The 17,997-nt window shown below is 39.4% G+C and overlaps 1 protein-coding gene across 1 annotated transcript in view; it reads left to right on the top strand.

Moving 5' to 3' along the window:
* Window positions 1-17,997, top strand: part of SETBP1 (SET binding protein 1) — a 210,689-nt gene that overhangs the window by 180,492 nt on the left and 12,200 nt on the right. The window lies entirely within an intron of this gene.

The raw sequence follows: 17,997 nt of genomic DNA, 5'->3' as shown, positions 1-17,997 counted from the left end.
ACTATATTACTTATTCTAGTTATTCCAGAGTTAAGCCATTTTAAAAGCTTGGTTCTTTGGCACCATGCTTACTTGTATATACCATATCATTGCAGAGCTATAATATGAAGATTCTGAATCTTTAATGCAAATTCTGTAACAGGACAAAATCCTCAAAAACCAACTGTCCATTTTATAGTAATGCTCTCCTCCTTTGGGAGAGAAACATTTTAGGTCCATCTCATGGTCAAGTGGTGGAGAGATCACAGCAACCAGCTGCTTTCTGTCTGGCCAAGGACTGAGTGTAGTTAAAAAAGAAATCACAGTATGTTTTCCTCGCTATACAGTACACTGCCTTACCTGTTATGATCCTTAGTGGTTGAGGATCACGAATTACTCCAGCTAAGTAACAAACATAGGACAAGCTCTAGGGAGGTGGCAAACTGGACTGACCGCAAATCTGAACCTATCCAAACACACTAGAAGTAGCCGGTGAACGTGCCTAAAAATCCTAGATGTCTCGAGCCAGCCTGAGGAACTAACTACCCCTAGAGAGAAAGAAAGACCTCTCTTGCCTCCAGAGAAATAATCCCCAAAGATATAGAAGCCCCCAACAAATAAGATCGGTGAGGTAAGAGGAAGGCACATACACAGGGGTGAAAACAGATTCAGCAAATGAGGCCCACTAATACTAGATAGCAGAAACTAGTAAAGGGGTCTGTGCAGTCAGTAAAAAACCCTTACAAAATATCCACACTGAGATTTCAAGAACCCCCGCACCAACTTACGGTGTGGGGGGAGAAACTCAGTCCCCTAGAGCAACCAGCAAGAGAGGAGATCACATCTTAGCAAGCTGGACAAGAAACATGATGAATGCTGATAATCAAAAAATGAACGGACAAAAACTTAGCTTGTCTTGGAGAGGCTGGGAGCAAGGTAATCACAAGGAATCTGAAGAGCACTGAATACATTGATAGCAGGCAAGGAACTGAGTATCCAGGTGAGCTAAATAGGAAACCAACCAAGGATAATGAACCAGCTGATGCAGCCAACCTGCAGAAAGACAACACTACACAGTACCGCTTGTGACCACTAGAGGGAGCCTAAAAATAGAGTTCACAACACTTACCATACATAGACTTATTTATATTTCTATTGTATGATAGGGTATAAGAAATGAGAAGAAACCTGACTTTGGGATAGAAACTGGTGAAGGTGTAGTACTGTATGTAAAAAGTGCCATTGTGAGTCTCGTTTTTCCATTATCAGGCGCTCTGGTATTATCCATTTTGGATGGTGTCCATTAATGATTTTTGGCTTTGACGCTTTAAGTTCAATGGACCTCAACTAGCTGTTTAGAAGTACAGCAAAGCTAGTTGTGTGATAATTTGTCTCTATATGACTGCAAAATAAATATGTAAACTGTCGAGAGAGAGAGATTATTGTAGTATCATGAGTATAAATCTGGCACCAGCCCATCCATCATGACAACGCATTTCGCATATCTACTAGCCCTGATTTGAAGTCACTTGTGATGTGGACAGCTTAAACCCCTTTTCTTCATAAACACTGGATCTGTATGATTTGCCTTACAGTTTGTGCCAAATGGCCGTGCCCTCGTCTGACGCTGGATTAAAGAGCTCTACACAATGTTTTCACTATGACACCAAATGCTGTTATTCCAACCCCTAGCGTGTAGTTTCCCAGAGGCCAAATAAATCTACAGCAGGCTCCAAGTTTGAGATTTTACACAACCTTGAACTGGATTCAAAGCTCTTAATAACTCTTGTCCCAAATTGTCTACTGTGTATTAGTCATAGTTTACATCTAGTTGTATCAAAGTAGATTGTCCTGTAGGATCCTTGTCATAACTCTTACTAACAGATGTAGAGAAAAACCTTTCTTCAATTGTACTTTTTGCCCAGCTCAACAAAAGCCTCAGTTCACATGGTTGAATTGTTAATTTTTGGACCAACCATTCTACTCAAATTCTTACTCCAAATCCCAAAATGCTCATGGTCTTCCTAGGCTTGCGTCCTACAGTATTACCTTACCACCAAGTGTCCACTTCTCACATGCATAGGTGAAGGTACAAAAAAAAAATGCAATTTCCATCACTTTTTGCTTTTCCTTGGAGCTCATCACCATGAACACCGAGCCTCATGTCGGGCTTATACTTCCTGCCCTGTAGATATCACCTCTCGGCAATCTCATTATCGAGGCACAGGATTACAATGAGTGGTTAAACCTACAGTATTTACAATAGGTGGTGTCACAGCTCATCTGCTCCCCATCACTACACAGTGACGGCTTCACGGAGCTCCGAGCTGGTCTACAGGCTCCCATAGATAGACATTAATAAACATCTCCAGACGATTGCAGCAGTAAATTGAGTTGAGCAGCCATACCAGCCAGCACTAAAAGGCTATGTTCATATGTTGCGTTTTTGCTGCGTTTTTTAATAACATTTTTCAGCTGCACTTTATAGTACCAAACAAAAAAAAAACATGATTATGGATCACAGAGCAATAATTAAAATAGAATTTTCATTGATAATCACATCAAAACTATTTTATCTTATTAAAAATAATTAAATAAATACACAGAATAAAAAAGAAAAAAAAGGGGAATTAATGACACCTTAGTGCCACGTCCAAAAGCGGCTGGTTAGATCAAGACGGCATACATAAACCACGTGCGTGTGTATGTATATATGTATGTATGTATATATATATATATATATATATATATATATATATATATATATATATATATATATATATAATTATATATTATATATTCCATGTAAGCAGCCTAATTATAGAATTAATATTTGGAGAATAGTACAAATAACAGCTACTGGAAAGCTAGTTTATAGAAGTTCATAAGTTCCAATATAATGTGGCAAGTGCATAGTGCATCAGAGGATCCAGATGAAAACAATCACATAGAAAAAAGTGTTTCAAAATGGTTTGATTTTTCCATCATAAAAAAGCAGCTTTGTCAAATCAGATTACAGAAAGGTACTGACTAATGAATAATATATAAATAATCGTAGTGAAAGTGGTAAGATCAAAAACACCCATAATAAACCAACCTTGAAACAAGGAAGTGGAAGACAGACCCCAACGCGCGTTTCGCTATAATGCTTCCTCGGGGGTCATGCTTTCCAGTACCAGCAAAGTCTGAGATTTCAGAAATCTCATGCACACATTGGATTATTTTCCTGACTGATTTGGAAAACTACTGCCTTATTGAAAACTGCAGCGTGTCACTTCAGTGTTTTTTGCAGCGTTTTTTCACCCATAGGAAACAGTGGTTAAGTGCAAAAATGCAAGTATCGGGTTTTGCTGTATTTTTAGTGCAAAAACCTTAAGGAAGTTGTGGCATTTTTTTTTATGGCACTGAACTTTATCAGCACACACAAGAGACAATAGAAATGCAGAAAAAAACGCAGCAAAACCAACTTTTTAGTAGCAGCTTTGAGCAGGTTTTGCCTGCACAAAAAAATGCCTAATGGTGGCATTTTTCTGATTACTGAGCTCCTGCAGTATCATGAAATCACATAGTCAGAAGTGCCTAAGGCCATGTGCACACGTTCAGTATTTTTCGCGTTTTTTTCGCGTTTTTTCGCTATAAAAACGTGATAAAAACGCGAACAAAAAGCTTACATATGCCTCCTATTATTTTAAGTGTATTCCGCATTTTTTGTGCAAATGTAGCCTTTTTTTCCGCGAAAAAATCGCATCTCGGAAAAAAAAGCAACATGTTCATTAAAATGCGGAATTGCAGGGGATTCCGCACACCTAGGGGTCCATTGATCTGCTTACTTCCCGCACGGGGCTGTGCCCACCATGCGGGAAGTAAGCAGATTATGTGCGGTTGGTACCCAGGGTGGAGGAGAGGAGACTCTCCTCCACGCACTGGGCACCATATAAGTGGTCAAAAAATAAGAATTAAAATAAAAAACAGTCCTATACTCACCCTCGATGTCTTCCCGCCTCCACTGCATGCTGCCGTTCGGTTCCTGTAGCTGATGTGCGGCGAAGGACCTTGCCGATGACGTCACTGTCCTGTGATTGGTCGTGAGCGGTCATGTGACCGCTCACGTGACCGTGACGTCACGGAAGGTCCTGCGCGCACACACCAGCTATAGGAAGACGAACGGACGCCGCTGATGAGATGTCTGGGTGAGTATAAGCATTTTTTTATTTTTTTTATTATTTTTAAACATTCTCTCTTTTACTATAGATGCTGCATAAGTATGTTTGACAAGTGTGACCAACTTGTCAGTCAGTTTTCCAAGCGATGCTACAGATCGCTTGGAAAACTTTAGCATTCTGCAAGCTAATTACGCTTGCAGAATGCTAAAAAAACGCGAAAAAAACGGAAAAAAAACGCAAAAAAAAAGCGGATTTCTTGCAGAAAATTTCCGGTTTTCTTCAGGAAATTTCTGCAAGAAATCCGCAACGTGTGCACATACCCTAAGATGCCAGCTGGAGGAGTGGACCGAACTCTGCTCTGGTTGTCATGAACACCAGACAAGGGTCTTGTGACCTTTTTTTAGCTCTAGTTGTACAGCGTTTCTCTGAATGATATTAATGCGAGATGGTTGACCCCATAATAAAAAAAAAAAAATTAAAATAGATCAAACAATCTACAGTTTAAAAAGAACTGCCGTAGATATGAACTTATCTGCAAAGTCTACTGAAGATGACCTACTTCAACAATCATTTACTGATGTGTGTGCAGCACTGCTGTCAACAACCTACATCCACAGGTAATAACGCATGTTCAACGTCCAAATTTCTTCTAGCTAGCAGACAGTGCAGATGGATGGGCCACTTGGCTCCAAACAAGGAAGATTGAGCTCAGAACCTTAATCTCACCATACACATTTGACCATTGTTGGATGAGCCCTCTAGCCATTGTACAGTGGGGGGAATAAGTATTTGACCTCTTGCTGATTTTGTAAGTTTGCCTACTGACAAAGATATGAACAGTCTCTAATTTTAAGGGTAGGTTAATTTTAATATTGAGAGATAGAATATCAATAATAAAATCAAAATCACATTGTATAAATTATATACATTCATCAACCTCCATTAAAGTGGGGACCTTCTGCAGTATCCAAGTAATTACAGAGGCTGAGAAATGCTTTGACAAAAAGACAGCAAGACTGGGATTTGTTTAATCTGAGGACAGGGCGTACCTTTCCCCAGGGATAGAACTGCCTCTGATCGAATAATCTTCTTAGGTGTTTTGGAGCCAGTATGCAGTGATCTGATACTTATGGGAGATATATTTTCTGCATCGTAGTAAAGGGATGGACATAACACATTCATGAACATCGCCGTAAAGCTGGCAGAACCCCTCCAACTTGATATCGTCCCAATGGATGGTGCAATCCATGTCCAGTTTCATTTCTATAGACTAGGTAAAATTGTGACATAAAACATGACTGCAAAATCTATTGCCTGGGACTTCAAGGGGCAAAGATATGCTTAAAGTTGGGGATGTCATAAAATTCTAAAGGGCCTAGCACATCCCACAACCAGTCCCACATGAGCTCACTTAAAGGGAGTTAATAAAGAGCAGAATTTAGGTGTCTGTCTTTGTCATTCTGGAAGCCATATTTCACTGTGAGAGTGATCCATTGTCCTAATTGCAGTGCTTCCCTCCATAAAGATAAGAGCCATTCCTGCAACATCTGGTTTAATAATTGTTTCATTATTCCTTTTTTATTTAATGCAATTCTATATATCATGTTGTTTTGTTCCCATTTTTTATCATCTTAGTAATTTTTTTTATATAAACACTACCTTAATTTACGGATTAAATAAATAAAATGTAATGGCTCTGTTCCTCTTGCTCTGTAAACCGCACCACTGAAGCCATACGCTAACTGTAACTGGTTTAAAAGATTGGTAGTGGCAGATAGTGGTTCTTTATTGGTGTATTGTGGAGCTGGTGGTAACTATGCCGGTGTTTGTATATATAATATTTTATGAGATGGAATCAGAAATGTGTATACCAAACCCAATAGCCGGCCTTGAAGTGGAAGCAGTCGTGGCCGTCTCCATCCCTCGTCAGTCAATTGCGTAATTGTCCTGACAATTGGAGTCAGCTGAGTTACGTTCCCCTGACAAACTGGTGACACTGGGTGTATATGAGTGATCTCCCTGATGTCATCTGTACCAAAGTGGTAACAGTGGTGGGATGTGCATGACCCCATCCAAGCAGTTACTCTTGACAGTTGATAGCAGCGGTGGGATCTGTGTAACCCCCCCGGCTGTTCTCCTTTATATGTTACATCCAGAAAAACGGCCCATGTGTTGACCAGATGCTATTCAACTGTTTAGGAACCCCATTTGGACTTCCTTGGGTAAAGGAAGAGTGGATGGAAGCAGATAGAATTGAAGGTGGCAGTTGATGGTATTGTGATGTCTTGGCGACAGACCCAGTGCATGCTCACTAACCAAACCTCGACTGATTGGCGTCACATATCTATAGTTTATGGTTCTTACTATTTTCATAAATTGTTTAATTATTTTGATCCTTTTCTACAATTTACCATTTGGTGCCATGGACTTTCTCTTGGAACTCTTGCATGTATTTATCCGTTATCTTGTTGCATTTGTCCGTATTAGTCAGAGATTGTTTATTGCTTCTTCCCCCATCTCTCGGAGGAATATGATTCACACGTTTTCAGATTTATTTGAGCAAAAAGCAATAAATATACCGCTTCAATTTTCACTGCTGGAACGCAGCCAAGATTTTTAATGAATCCGGCCTGCGCTATTGAAGTGGTCTAGGATCTCCAAGGCTCTAGGCTCTGTTAGATTATACACATACTCTCACTCTCCTCCTCCTCCCTCTTCTCTCCGCTCCTCGCTCCCCACGGACTGCATGAGTCACACACCAATGCAGGTTTATTTTTCAGACTTGGCTCCGGTTAGAATTGGGATGAGTCTCTTCTAATTCAAGCTATGGAAGGTTTCCTCTGCATTTCATTTATTCTGCCGGGAGACGCCATGTTTTGTCGCTAAGCCGCCTTTTTTCTGCTGGGCAGGAACGTAGTTCAGTGTCTTTCATTAGATCTTTTCGCCCAGAAGACTTGTAATAATTTGACCTACGCAGCAATTTTTTTCCTAAATGCATTAACTAGACGGCACAAATCCCCCGGCCACAGAATTTGCAGATTTTAATCACCCCGCAAATGGAGCATCGTTTATTAGTTGGCGATGTGTAGCCTAGCTTGCACATTTTGAACTACGTGAGGAATATTTTTAGCTGCTGCTAATAAGGGAATATATTTCAAGGGAGATAATGCCTCAACCCTTTCCTGACATGCAGAAATACAGTGGTCAGCGAGGAACACCTGTGATAATTTATACGAAAAAGGAAGTCGACCGGAAGACATTTTGGCATTTTACCGTATTCCTATTAAGGTCCTATAAAGAACGAAAATCCTCCTCGAGCTTGTCTGAGATTTCCCTCAATGGAATTATCAGACATCAATCTAACATTACTGGATCGCTGTTAGTGGGGAGATGTGAAGATTATAAATTGCAGCGCCCTGCCAGTAGATATATATTAATACATTCCCCCAAGTAAAACATTGGGGTTCGCTCACACTTGTGTATAAGTCAAACCCATTCTCATCCTTCCAGTAGAATGAGATGATTCTTTTACTTGTCATCCATGTACAATCTGTTTTTTATTCAGCAGCTATTAAGCATTTACAGTTTCCTATGTTACACAATTGTAATATATCTGTAAAAAAAAACAACAAATTTCTCACTGTCCGAAATCCAGCATGCTGCAAAATTTTATTTTGTTTTTCTCATGTCAGAAACAGCTGGGAAACACATCTCCACTGCCTCATTGAATAACATTGGTCCAAGTGCAATCTGATTTTTTTTTTATTTATTTTTTTTATTGGATTGCACCTATCCGAGTTTTACACAAGTGTGAGCAAAGCTTTATACTGCTCCTATGTACTAGAATATAACTACTATAATACTGCCCCTATGTACAAGAATTTAACTACTATAATACTGCTCCTATGTACAAGAATATAACAACTATAATACTGCTCCTATGTACAAGAATATAACTACTATAATACTGCCCCTATGTGCAAGAATATTACTACTATAATACTGCCCCTATGTACAAGAATATAACTACTATAATACTGCTCCTATGTACAAGAATATAACTACTATAATACTGCCCCTATGTGCAAGAATATTACTACTATAATACTGCCCCTATGTACAAGAATATAACTACTATAATACTGCTCCTATGTACAGGAATATAACTACTATAATACTGCTCCTATTTACAAGAATATAACTACTATAATACTGCTCCTATGTACTAGAATATAACTACTATAATACTGCTCCTATTTACAAGAATATAACTACTATAATACTGCTCCTATGTACAAGAATATAACTACTATAATACTGCCCCCTATGTACAAGAATTTAACTACTATAATACTGCTCCTATGTACTAGAATATAACTACTATAATACTGCCCCCTATGTACAAGAATTTAACTACTATAATACTGCCCCTATGTACAAGAATATAACTACTATAATACTGCCCCCTATGTACAAGAATTTAACTACTATAATACTGCTCCTATGTACAAGAATATAACTACTATAATACTGCTCCTATGTAAAAGAATATAACTACTATAATACTGCTCCTATGTACTAGAATATAACTACTATAATACTGCTCCTATTTACAAGAATATAACTACTATAATACTGCTCCTATGTACAAGAATATAACTACTATAATACTGCTCCCCACGAGGGAATCCATTAGCCCAATCAGCTCATATACCATCCAGCACGGTAGGCATCACTCTTACCCATAAAAGAGCCGGTGTTAGGGGAGTCACCGCCGCAGGACTGCCCCCTGAAGATGCAAGCTGATGCGAAACGTGCGTTGGGGCTGCGGCGGTGACTCCCCTAACACCGGCTCTTTTATGGGTAAGAGTGATGCCTACCGTGCTGGATGGTATATGAGCTGATTGGGCTAATGGATTCCCTCGTGGGGTCCAGGTACATCCCCTCACACTAGTGAGGTAATATAGTGGGCTCTTCTACCGTAAATATGCACTAATAGCACTTTATGAGCAATACTGCCAGTGTTATAGTGGGTTTCACTGCTGCTATTTTTCAGTGTTCTATGAAGGTCGTCTCACTGTTTTCAGTTATGTGTTTCTATTTATTGTGATGTATTAATTTACTAATAAAATTTGTATTTTATAAATCCTTAAATGGGACTTCAACTCCGTATTTTTTTCTCTTCGGTTTATATGTATGCTTTTGGAGTGTCCTATAGTGACTTATCCTGTTCTCCCATACGAGTATCTAATTTCCTATGTCATACTATGCATGGGTATAGGAGAGCGAAACTACTGTGGTTCGTGGTGGTATGTTTTCATTATAATACTGCTCCTATGTACAAGAATATAACTACTATAATACTGCTCCTATGTGCAAGAATATAACTACTATAATACTGCCCCTATGTACAAGAATATAACTACTATAATACTGCCCCTATGTACAGGAATATAACTACTATAATACTGCTCCTATGTACAAGAATATAGCTACTATAATACTGCCCCTATGTACAGGAATATAACTACTATAATACTGCTCCTGTGTACAAGAATATAACTACTATAATACTGCCCCTATGTACAGGAATATAACTACTATAATACTGCTCCTGTGTACAAGAATATAACTACTATAATACTGCTCCTATGTGCAAGAATATAACTACTATAATACTGCTCCTATGTACAGGAATATAACTACTATAATACTGCTCCTATGTACAAGAATATAGCTACTATAATGCTGCTATGTACAAGAATATAGCTACTATAATACGGCCCCTTATGTACAAGAATATGACTGCTATAATACTGCCCCTATGTACAAGAATATGACTACTATAATACTGCTCCTATGTACAAGAATATAACTACTATAATACTGCTCCTGTGTACAAGAATATAACTACTATAATACTGTCCCTATGTACAGGAATATAACTACTATAATACTGCTCCTATGTACAAGAATATAGCTACTATAATACTGCCCCTATGTACAGGAATATAACTACTATAATACTGCTCCTGTGTACAAGAATATAACTACTATAATACTGCTCCTATGTACAAGAATATAGCTACTATAATGCTGCTATGTACAAGAATATAGCTACTATAATACGGCCCCTTATGTACAAGAATATGACTGCTATAATACTGCTCCTATGTACAAGAATATTACTACTATAATACTGCCCTTATGTGCTATGTTTCTTAGTGAATAGCACATTTTGCTGATTGGAACACTTGTTATTCACCAGTGTGGATGCATTATGTAACGTATATAAATAGAAGGAAGAGAGATTTATGTCTTAATTATGTAACCTTCTTTCTGCAAAGCACAAACTGTTCCGGGAGTATTAGGACTCGTATCTGTGAGCATAATTTGTATGCCGCCCAGGTAATCTGTAGGATGTATACTTGTATAACTCAATCTCAGTATGTTTGATAAATATTGAGTGAGTTGCGGAATAATTTTAGGTTTTCTGCATAGAATTAAGGCAATAATAACCCAGCACATGAGGTTCTCTCTACATTCCATATGTACCAATTGCTAAAATTCAGACTCCCTAGTGCCGCACTTGGGATCATGGCTACAGGTGTCAATGTGAGTGTGATGCTTAACAGAGGTCTATGGATATCTCCAGAGCCTCCACCCGCAACTTGTATTCTTCTGAAATTCCCATCGATCAGTAGCACTACTACATCTATAAAGGGGCTTCCAGCTTGAAGCTCCTTATATTGGGGCTTCCAGCTGTTATTACTTAATCTACTACTATTGTCAGAAATGGATGTGATGGAACCATATCATGCTGTACTCAAGATAAAAAGTATAACATAGCTGAACTTGGGGGAGAGAATAACCACCCTCATTATCATATTAGAATGGTGGGTTTGACCATTTTGAGATGGTAAAAACTGACCATGATTAGAAAAACTGCTCATGGTTTTGTTTTTGATAGTTGATCTCTTCTGCGATGGAGTGGTGTTGAGCTGCCATACCACACACCACCTGTGTACAGGTGAGGCGCTGTTTTTGAAATAAAGTCATGTTTTTCTGCTGAGACTAATCCTTTAATTTTCAGCAAGCTTCTAAAAATTAAGTAATCGAGTCTAAATACATGGAATGATTTGGGGTCGTATCTTTATCAGCTTAATGAGCCAGCGCCTTGTGTTGCACAGTGTTAAAGTTCATCTTTATTAGTACTGAGAGCAGTGAGCCAGCGGTCGGAGCGGTGCCTCTGGACACGCTGAAATTGATCAGTCTGCCGGAATGAGCTTTGTGGGTTTATTAACTGGGAGTTCATCACTATCTCGGTGCTCATCTAATTCCTGAGAGGGTTTCAAAGCTCTCATCACCGTGTTCCTTCTTCTAAGTGAGTGGCTTGACATCAAGAAGATGGGGGCGGTGGGAGTTACGTAATGACTCTTCTTAGGTTTTCATGTGAACAAGGTAAAATGTTGAGCTCTTGAGATTAAAAGCTGCGTAGCTACTTACAACATACAATGAAAATGCGGCTGTGATGAAGACTGTTTGTAGATAGAACTGAAGATCTCACCAGAAATGGTTCATCACCGGATTCTTTCATCATGCGATACTAGTAGACTTTGATTATTTGCAGTATCAGGAAAGCACAAACCAAATCCTTCTAGGTTTTTTAGAATTATTGAATATTTTTGTTACTATGTTGACGACCATTGTACAATTGCATATTTTTAGGGCTTGTTCCATAAATAACATATGTCAAGTCTCCCACCAATCACAAGCACAGAGATCCTAAAGTCCCTTGTGTGAATTAAGCATGTGTGACCACTACATCCTTCAGTCTTGGTGATCGCACATGCTCACTACAGCTCTAGTCCCCACAACGTACATTGGACCCTCTGTTCTTGGATTTGGTGAACATCTCAGCAGCCAGACACCAAGTGATCACTTATCCTCTATCAGGTGATGAGTAAAATTTATTGGACAACCAGATTTAAATTCCACCCCGAGAAGGTGAGTAGATTGACCACAGGGTGTGCCCATTCCTTGGCAGACGGACATGTCCCAAAACGCTGACCTTTTACAATCAATTTCAGACATTGTGAGTCTGGGTAAGGACCAACTCGGTTGACTATAGGAATAACTTATTTATTCATATATTTCCTGTAGACCTAAGAGGATGACACATCGTAGAATTCTAAGCAAAAGAATACAAGAATTTATTAAAACTTCCTTTAAAGGAGGTCGTGTCTTCTGTAGCTTTACTAAAGTGTTCATCCTGGTAAGGTAACCCCAACGTGACTGTCACCAGGAGCTACATGGATTTCTGAACTTCTGCTCTAATTAAAGTCACTACTAATATTAGGATGACTGAAGAATGTCGGAGCAAGACCATTGTTGGATTTTGTTTATTTTTGCAAAGTCCAAAGTTGTGTTAGCCAGAAGACAAGGTCATTTGTACCTTCTCGTATCTGAAATTCCATAATTCTTAGACATTGATCAGATGTTATCACATCTATAACAGATACAATCGGATGGGTATGGATTCCCCTGTACCTTTTAAACATGTTGTGTCAAAGAAACGTATGACAGCCCTGCAATAAAACCTCATCTTCTCTGCACTTTATGGTGACAGGCGTTATTACCAAAATCCATCATCTGGTTTCTACGAGATTAATGGAGATGAAATGAATAATCGAGACTTTCAGCAACATCCATTACATTGCCATCCTGTTCCAGCAGCTTTTTGGAGTCCTTCTTTTTATAAAATAAAAGAACACTTTTCTTAGTAGCCATATGCTTATTTTGTTTTTGTACGGTCATCGTAGAGCAAATACTATTTTAGAACAAAATCCTAAATATTAATGCTAATAATTTATCAATCCAGTATTCAATTGGCAACGTAACAGCTGGCATAGGATTTTTTTTTTTTAGATTCTTGTTCAAGGAGAATCGATCATCAAATACATCAATCTATTAAAAAATAAAATCTTTCAATTTTTCACACTGGCCACTGAGGCCATTTTAGACTCCTACTACTTGTGTTTTTTTTTTTTAAGTATTCAGCAGGCTCTTTATCAGAGGCAGGAGTACAAAGACGAAGTAACATCGCAATACACAAATGATAGCACAGTATTCACCATTTACAACAGACGATGTGAAATATTCCCCTGGGATACAATACAAAGGTCTGTGCCCGTTCATTGCTGCTGATGTGCATGTGGGTTTTCTGAAGCAGCAGTCTATACAAGTCTAGAACCGGGGTCAGTGTGAAAATTTCAATTTTTTCATTTCTTAAATACTGTGATATTAAAAATGTATTTTTTTTTTTAAAAATACTAAAACATAAAAAATTTAAAATAAAAGCTTGACTTACAGTAGGTCATTTTAGGATTACCTCTAAGATGGAATAGTGGCTCAGTGCTTAGCCATGGTGCCAAAGGTTCAAATCCCAATATTAAAATCACACAGCGTTTGTGCGTTCGCCCTCTGAGTTTCTAAAATTTCCTCCCACGTTCCAAAAACCTTCTGAATAGATCAGAGGGTCATTGTGATTGTCATGTGACTGCCATGCCACAAAAGGCCAACCTTGGGGTTTGCCTTGGCTGGTAACAATACCAACAAAAGGCATCTTTTGTTTCCTACCATTAGGATAGAGTATCAGTAATTTTGACTTGATTAACTTTGCAATGGCTCTGCCCCCATGAGTAGATGGTCTCATTTAGTGCCAATTATGTGGATTATAGGGACTAGGGTTCATTAAATTTTGTGAACAAAGTACATATAACAACCACCACCAGCAATTTAGGTTTCCAAGCAGAATTAGCCCAAGTAGTATAACATGCATTCATCAAACACCCGCTGTTCAGCTCCAGCATAACTCCACTCTGCTGGGCTAACCCAGCTGCTGTAATTAGGACCTGTAAGCCCAAGCCTGGATTATGGGAACAACCATTTTCACCCAGACTCTTTTGGTTGCTCCCAAATCCCAGACTCGCAAACCAGTCAAATTTAGCCCTGTGTTAATTTCTGTGTTTCTTTCTGTTAATGTTGATGATTATTCTTTGTTGGGAAAAGAGACTGGGGCATGAGACAGCAATACTCGCCTGTCAGATTGATGAACCAGAGGAGTCCAAGTAGATGCTATAGAGAAATAGACGTTATTTCCACACCACAGTCCTGAGGAATTTGTGTGATCACCACGAAACATGTAGAAATAAAGTCTATTTCTCTATTGCATCTACTTGGACTCCTCTGGTTCATCAATCTGACCGGCGAGCATTGCAGTCTCATTCCGCATTCTCTTTTCCCAACAAAGAATCATCGCTTTGGGGCTTGCATCAGCTGCCAATGCGAAGTACAGTGGTTGTGTCTCGCACAACCACAATAGGTGAGTGAATTTGAATTATCGAACATTCCTTTCATCTTGGATAAGACCCTATGTGCGCTCTATATTCCTTCTAGCTATCAATGATGATTATGGCTTACAGCCAATGAAAACCCAAAAGTCGTCATCTCAGTAAATTAGAATACTTTATAACACCAGCTTGAAAATTGATTTTAAAATCCAAAATGTTGGCCTACTGAAATGTATGTTTAGTAAATGCATTCAATACTTGGTCGGGGCTCATTTGGCATCAATTACTGCATCAATGCGGCGTGGCATGGAGGTGATCAGCCTGTAGCCCTGCTGAGGTGTTATGGAAGCCCAGGTTGCTTTGATAGCAGCCTTCAGCTCGTCTGCACTGTTGGGTCTGGTGTCTCTCATCTTCCTCTTTACAATACCCCATAGATTCTCTATGGGGTTAAGGTCAGGTGAGTTTGCTGCCAATCAAGCACAGTGGTACTTTTGTTTATAAACCAGGTATTGGTACTTTTGGCAGTGTGGACAGGTGTGCCAAGTCCTGCTGGAGAATGAAGTTTCCATCTCCAAAAGCTTGTCAGCAGAGGGAAGCATGAAGTGCCCTAAAATTTCCTGGTAGACGACTGCGCTGACTTTGGTCTTGATAAAATACAGTGGACCTACACCAACAGATGAAATGGCTCCCCAAACCATGACTGATTGTGGAAAATTCACACTAGACCTCAAGCAGCTTGGATTGTGGCCTCTCCATTCTTCCTCCAGATTCTGGGACCTTGATTTCCAAATGAAATACAAAATTTACTTTAATCTGAAATCAACACCTTGGACCACTGAGCAACAGTCCAGTTCTTTTTCTTCTTGGCCCAGGTACGATGCTTCTGGCGTTGTCTATTGGTCATGAGTGGCTTGACACAAGGAATGCGACACTTAGAGCCCATGTCCTGGATACGTCTGTGTGTGGTGGATTTGAAGCAATGACTCCAGCAGCAGTCCACTCCTAGTGAATCTCCCCCAAATTTTTGATTGGCCTTTTCTTAACAATCCTTTCAAGGCTGTGGTTATCCCGGTTGCTTGTGCACCTTTTTCTACCACACTTTTTTCTTCCACTCAACTTTCCATTAATATGCTTGGATACAAAAGCCAGCTTTTTTAGCAATGACCTTTTGTGGCTTACCCTCCTTGTGGGGTGTTTGAATGACTGCCTTCTGGACATCTGTCAAGTCAGCAGTCTTCTCCATGATTGTCGGGCTTACTAAAACAGACTAAGGGACCTTTATAAACACTTAGAAGCCTTTGCAGGTGTTTTTTGTCAATTATTCGAATTTACTGAGAGAGTGCCTTTTGGGTTTTCATTGGCTGTAAGCCAATAAACTCTAAAAAAAAAAAAAAAAAAATAAGCTCTTGAAATAGATCACACTGTAATGACTCTATATAAGTTTCACTTTTTGCATTGAAAAACTGAAATAAATTAACTTTTTGATATTCTAGTTTTGTGAGAAGCACCTGTAATATAGATGACGTTATAATATAATAGATATAAATAATAGATATAAAATATTATAGCATCATCTTCTCAGTGCTTATAGATGACCCCCTCTAATGATTATCACAGTCTGTCTTTCTTTCTATTCCAATATTATCTCTCCCTGCAGAGATTGTGTAAAGCTCTTTGGTCTCTAACATGTCATCCAGTGTTAAAAGCCGCAGTCTGCCTGGGATTCTCATTTCTGAGCAGTTTAACCTTCATCCTATATGTCCATGGTAACAAGTAACTAGCCCATAATGTGTATTGAATAAATGATGTATCAAGGCTGGTGGGACTTAAGGGGGAGAAAAATCTAAAATAAAGATATGTGAACATTGCATGTAATACTATGTATTTTGAGTTGTTGTGTTTTGAATGTTTCCAGAAAACAACCTTAGTGTGGACTCATCATTTATACCATGTGGATGTTTTTGTGCTGATTTAATATATTACGTAATGTTCTACTAGTCTTTTTATATGACGGCTATAAGTGCATTCCTATCTGTAAATATGTGGATAATTGCGTCTATAGATCATTCCAGACTGTAAACCTCATTTCTCTTCTTAGCATAAAAAATTCCTTCTTGGCTTAAATGTTTTGAAAATGTATTAACAGACCCCTGTATAAACCCCCAATCACTGGTTTGATAAATGCTAAATCCATCTGACAGAATATTTTCTTCTTGAATCTATGCATTACTCTTTGGGGTGCAGTGCCATCTACAGTTTATTTTTGGGCAAACTTGAGCAACCTAGAAAATGTAAGTTTGGCTAAATGGACTTGAAATTGGAATGTATTGGGGCTCTAAAATAGAAGTCAAAGCTTTCTGAGACTACTCCTAATTATTGTAAAATATCTAAAATTTGTCACAAATTATCTGGTCTTGGGAGCTCATCTTATTTCATAGTGGAGGCCTTCTCATTGTTTAAAGGAGGGCTGCTTCTCATTGCATAGGTGTGGTTTTCTTATTGCATAGGGCAGGTTTTCTTCTCATTTCTTAGGGGAGGCTTTCTTTGCAATGAGAAGGCCTCCCCTGTGCAGTGAATAGGGAAGGTCTTTTCCTCGTTGCGTAGGGGAGGTCTTTTCCTCGTTGCGAAGGGGAGGTCTTTTCCTTGTTGCGTAGGGGAGGTCTTTTCCTCGTTGCATAGGGGAGGTATTTTCCTCATTGCGTAGGGGAGGTCTTTTCTTCGTTGTATAGGAGGTTTTTTCCTCGTTGCGTAGGGGAGATCTTTTCCTCGTTGGGTAGGGGAGGTCTTCTCCTTGCATAGGGGAGGTCTTCTCGTTGCGTAGGGGAGGTCTTTTCCTCGTTGCGTAGGGGAGGTCTTTTCCTCGTTGCGTAGGGGAGGTCTTTTCCTCGTTGCGTAGGGGAGGTCTTTTCCTCGTTGCGTAGGGGAGGTCTTTTCCTCGTTGCGTAGGGGAGGTCTTTTCCTCGTTGCATAGGGGAGGTCTTTTCCTCGTTGCGTAGGGGAGGTCTTTTCCTCGTTGCGTAGGGGAGGTCTTTTCCTCGTTGCATAGGGGAGGTCTTTTCCTCGTTGCGTATGGAAGGTCTTTTCCTCGTTGCGTAGGGGAGGTATTTTCCTCGTTGCGTAGGGGAGGTCTTTTCCTCGTTGCGTAGGGGAGGTCTTTTCCTCGTTGCGTAGGGGAGGTCTTTTCCTCGTTGCGTAGGGGAGGTCTTTTCCTCATTGCGTATGGAAGGTCTTTTCCTCGTTGCGTAGGGGAGGTCTTTTCCTCGTTGCGTAGGGGAGGTCTTTTCCTCGTTGCGTAGGGGAGGTCTTTTCCTCGTTGCATAGGGGAGGTCTTTTCCTCGTTGCGTAGGGGAGGTCTTTTCCTCTTTGCGTAGGGGAGGTCTTCTACTTGTGCAGAGTTGGTCTGGTAGGGGAATCCTTTTTTTTTCAATAAAGAATTATGAATAATAGATGCTAAAATGGTCTTCTTTTGTTGCAGTACCACTGCTTACAAATAGTATATATTT

The sequence above is a fragment of the Ranitomeya variabilis genome, chromosome 1 (assembly GCF_051348905.1).
Source record: "Ranitomeya variabilis isolate aRanVar5 chromosome 1, aRanVar5.hap1, whole genome shotgun sequence".
NCBI classification, from domain to species: Eukaryota; Metazoa; Chordata; class Amphibia; order Anura; family Dendrobatidae; genus Ranitomeya; species Ranitomeya variabilis.
This window is presented reverse-complemented; position numbering and strand designations above follow the sequence as displayed.